Source organism: Chlorocebus sabaeus, chromosome 6 (genome assembly GCF_047675955.1).
Source record: "Chlorocebus sabaeus isolate Y175 chromosome 6, mChlSab1.0.hap1, whole genome shotgun sequence".
NCBI classification, from domain to species: Eukaryota; Metazoa; Chordata; class Mammalia; order Primates; family Cercopithecidae; genus Chlorocebus; species Chlorocebus sabaeus.
This window is the reverse complement of record NC_132909.1, coordinates 3,887,839-3,893,513: the sequence shown is the minus strand read 5'-3', so window position 1 is coordinate 3,893,513 and position 5,675 is coordinate 3,887,839.

Here is a 5,675-nt window from a genome sequence, read left to right as displayed (position 1 = left end):
GTGGGCCCCTCTTTCTCCACTTGTCCCTTTCATGCCTGTGCTACTCCATGCCTGGCTAGACCAGAGCTTACAAACCAGCCAGCTCCAACCCACAGACAGGTTTTATTTGGCCCACACAGCATTTTTTTTTTTTTTCATTTGAATTAGTTTTAACATTTAAAAGCTGAGGGATTTTGCTTTTAAAAATATCCAGATTTCTGCCTTCTCTTGGAAATTTGGAACATCTGGTGGTGCCAGGTCCCTCTTCCCATATGGCAAGCGTTGGCTGAAACGAAATAGCAACAACCATGTTCTCTGAGCTCCCCTCTATCAGGGGGTTTGCACACGTCCCAAGCCATGAATGAACACCTGTAGAGCCTGAGATAGTTTGGGGGTGGTATTTGGCCAAGGGCTCTAGAAATACCCGAAGGCCACCTGGAATGACCGTTTTCCTCAGCAGAAACAGACCCAAGGAACCACAGCCAGAGAAGGTGGAGATAACATATTTCTGTCAGGCAGCAATGCAGATGTCCCATGCAGGAGGATGGATGTCCTAGGTTTAATCCATACAGGCTCAGCCATGCTCTAAAGAGGCTTGCCTTCTGGGGCCCAAAACACATGCGAGGGAGACAGAGAGGTGGGGACAGAAAGAGCTGGAGTAAAACAGAGAGAAAGAGAGAGAGAGAGAGACAAAGAGAGAGAGAGAGAGAGATAAAAAGAGAGAGACAGACAGAGAGAGAGAAACAGAGAGAGAGACACAGAGAGAGAGAGAGACAAAGAGAGAGAGAGAGAGAGAGACTCCATCAATTTAAAGTTTTTTTCTAGGGGAATAGCATATGTGGTGACTATGGGGTGTGTGTGTGTGTGTTTCATGTAAGAAAGCAGCATGCTGTGGACATAGCAGTAAGAACAAAGCAATGAGCTCTCCCTGGAAGCTAATATAACTTACTTCTACTTAGTAACAGTTATCCCTTTTCTTTTTTAAGACAGAGTCTCTCACTCTGTCGCCCAGGCTGGAGTACAGTAGCGCAATCTCAGCTCACTGCAACCTCTGCCTCCCAGGTTCGAGCTATTCTCATGCCTTGGCCTCCTGAGTAGCTGGGATTACAGGTACACGTCACCATGTCCAGCTAATTTTTTTGTACTTTTAGTAGAGACAGGGTGTTTGTTTGTTTGTTTTGAGACAGAGTCTTGCTCTGTCACCCAGGCCAGAGTGCAATGACGCAATCTCGGCTCACTGCAACCTCCGCCTCCCAGGTTCGAGCAATTCTCCTGTCTCAGCCTCCCGAGTAGCTGGCACTATGGGCGAGTGCCCCCACGCGGACTAATTTTTGTATTTTTAGTAGAGATGGGGTTTCACCATATCGGCCAGACTGGTCTCGAACTCCTGACCTCAAGTGATCCACCCACCTTGGCCTTTCAAAGTGCTGGGATTACAGGTATGAGCCACCACGCCCAGCTTGTTTGTTTTTTGAAATGGAGTCCCACTCTGTCGTTCAGGCTAGAGAGCAGTGGTGCAATCTCGGTTCACTGCAACCTCCACCTCCTGGATTCAAGCAATTCTCTTGCCTCAGTCTCCTGAGTAGCTGGGATTACAGGCACACACCACCATGCCAGGCTAATTTTTTTGTATGTTTAGTAGAGATGGGGTTTCACCATGTTGGCCAGGCTGGCCTCAAATTCCTGACCTCAAGTGATCCACTGGCCTCGGCCTCCCAAAGTGCTGGGATTACAGGTGTGAGCCACCGGGCTCGGCCGAGACAGGGTTTTACCATGTTGGCCAAGCTGGTCTTGAACTCCTGACCTCAAGTGATCTACCCACCTCCACCTTTCCAGGTGCTGAGATTACAGGCTCGAGCCACCGCACCCAGCCCCCAGTGACCCCTTTTCTAACACCAACCCAGATTGTTCTCTGCAATTTGGGGTTCATGTTTCTCAGGTGGCAATCCAACATCCATCAGCCAGCCACAAAACAATTTAGAAGGTTGTGACCAGATTTGTATTATAAAATAGAAGTAACAGAGGATAGAAATTATCCAAGAGCATTGCATATAGTGGTGAGAAACTTTTTACTTCGTGTGTGTGTGTGTTTGTGTGTGTGTGTGTGTATACTAGATCATAACGTAAAATGTATTTCTCACTGTGGGTTGTGGCCCCATAAATTGGAAACCACTAATCTAGAATATTATCCTTATGGAAAGGGCTGATGCAGGGCCAAACGATGGAGGGCATAAACTTAGGGCTGAGGGTGTGATTTGATTCTCTGGGCAATATGAATCCACTGAACTCTATTGGGTTGCAGAGTCACCACCAGCACCTCACTGTCCTGCACTCTGAGGTACACACGCCCAAATGTGCACATCATGACATTTGGAATTCTTCCCATTAGCAAATCCTGCTGCTACAACAAACACTGGCTGTGGACATGATGCACGAGATTGTCAGAACAAGAGTTTTAGAATACACTAATCTTAGCCCTAAAGCGTTAAGCCTTCATTTTACAGACAGAAAAAGAGAGACTCCAAGATGGAAAACTACTTGCCTAGAGTCATTCAATACACCTCTGACTGCTCATCTCAGGATCTTCTTCATCCCCAAGCCCCATGTAGAGCACCTGACTGGGAATGGTGGAGAACATGACTCTAGTCAGAACCACAGGAAGCTGGAGAAGACCTGGGGTAGTGAGGAGAAGGGGTGTGTCTGTATGTGTGTGTGTGAGAGAGAGAGAGAGAGAGAAAGAGATAAGGTGCTTATTCTCACTCTCCTATTTCATCATCAGTACCATCACCAATATCACTATTCTCCTCTTCACTGTCATCACCTCATCATCCTCCACCACCGCCATCCTCATCATCATTAACATTATCATCATGACATGTCAACATAATCATGTCTTCACCATCATCATCATCACCATTATCATCACCATCACCACCATCATCATCATCTTCACCATCATCACTGTCATCACTGTTACTATCACCACCATCATCACCATCACCATCACCACCACCATCATCACCACCATCATCACCATCACCATCACCATCATCACCACCACCATCATCACCACCACCATCACCATCATCACCACCATCATCACCATCATCACCACCACCATCATCACCACCACCATCACCATCATCACCACCACCATCATCACCACCATCATCACCATCATCACCACCACCATCATCACCACCATCATCACCACCATCACCATCATCATCACCATCATCACCATCATCACCACCACCATCATCACCACCACCATCATCACCACCACCATCATCACCATCATCACCACCACCATCATCACCATCACCATCATCACCACCACCATCATCACCACCATCATCACCACCATCACCATCATCACCACCATCCTCACCACCACCACCATCATCACCACCATCCTCACCACCACCACCATCACCACCACCATCATCACCACCATCATCACCATCACCATCACCATCATCACCACCACCATCATCACCACCACCATCACCATCATCACCACCATCATCACCATCATCACCACCACCATCATCACCACCACCATCACCATCATCACCACCACCATCATCACCACCATCATCACCATCATCACCACCACCATCATCACCATCCTCACCACCATCACCATCATCACCACCACCATCACCACCACCATCATCACCATCATCACCACCACCATCACCATCATCACCACCACCATCATCACCACCATCATCACCATCATCACCACCACCATCATCATCACCATCATCACCACCATCACCATCATCACCACCATCATCACCACCACCATCATCACCACCACCATCACCACCACCATCATCACCATCATCACCACCACCATCATCATCACCATCATCACCACCATCACCATCATCACCACCATCATCACCACCACCATCATCACCATCATCACCACCACCATCACCACCACCATCCTCACCACCACCATCACCATCATCACCACCATCATCACCATCATCACCATCACCATCATCACCACCACCATCATCATCACCATCACAACTATCATCATCACCATCACCATCATCACCACCACCATCACCATCATCACCACCATCATCACCACCACCATCACCATCATCACCACCATCCTCACCACCACCATCATCACCACCACCATCACAACTTTCATCATCACCATCACCATCATCACCATTATCACCACCATCCTCACCACCACCATCATCATCATCACCATCACAACTATCATCACCACCACCATCATCACCACCACCACCATCACCGCCACCATCACCATCATCACCACCATCATCACCACCACCATCATCACCACCACCATCACCATCATCACCATCACCACCATCACCGCCACCATCACCATCATCACCACCATCATCACCACCACCATCACCATCATCACCACCACCATCACCATCATCACCATCACCGCCACCATCACCATCATCACCACCATCATCACCACCACCATCATCATCACCATCACAACTATCATCTTCACCATCATCATCACCATCACCATCATCACCATCACCACCACCATCATCACCATCACCGTCACCGTCACCATCATCATGACACCGTATCACGAACATAATCACCACCATCATTATCATCACCACCACCACCTCCACTACCACCAGCATTCCTCTTTTCCCTAGTCCTTTCTTGTCAATCTGGAGCAAAATATGGAAATGGGGTAAGTGGAGCACTAATCTCCCTTCTTTCACTCATCCCAATCCCCACAAGAGAGGCCACGTGTGTGGTTTTCAGATGGCAAAGTCTCATCCTGCCTTACAGCAAGAGGGGACCCCTGGGGCCAGATTCCTGAGCACCTAGTTTTGGCTGCAATAATGACAGTCCGGGTGATGATGTCAGGGTGGCCAAGTCCCTTCCCAGTGCTGGCACTTCCTCATCTATCAGTGTGGCATCAGAGGATTCCAGTGAGACGTAACACGGGGAGTGGCTGGAAAAATACTTTGTAACTGTACGGCGAATGCCAAGGGGCAGGGGTTGTTGTACACACGGAAGCAATCCTGAGTCAGTTTACAGGACGGGAAGGCCCCCTATATAGATGGCCAGGGTCCTTTTGCAGGTAGAAGGGGTTCTTATGCAGATATGAAGCCTTCTTACACAGGCATGTGGATTTTTCAGTACGTTCTGGGGTAGCCTATACACACAGGAGGGTTTGTGCTTAGAAGCTGTGTCCTTATACAGGTTAGGAATAAAAGTGGGACAGAGATTTTACACAAACACGGGCATCTTTTACAGGTGAGAGCACTTTCAGACACAGAGGAATTTTTATCCGTGGAACTGGCCGTTCTTTGTAAAACGCTCTGTACTTACCAGCGACCTTTACACAGACATGAAGGTTCTCCATAAGGATAAAGGGATCATTATGTTTTAGGGTGAAATAACAGTATAAGTGGCCTCTTATGTATAAGGAGGGCTGTTTTCAATCGCGGTGCAAGCCAGCTCTCCGGATGCCACCGACGCCAGCAGCGTGGTACCTGCGCGGGCAGCAGGTGGGAGCCGCGACCACGGTGGGGGGGCGGGGGGGGAGTGGAGCGCTGGAGCCTCCTGACTCCCGCAGTCCCCGCCGCGACCACCAGGGGCAGCACCGTCCCCGCCCGGCCCGCGCCTCCCTCCCCCCAATCTCCGCCCCCCACCCC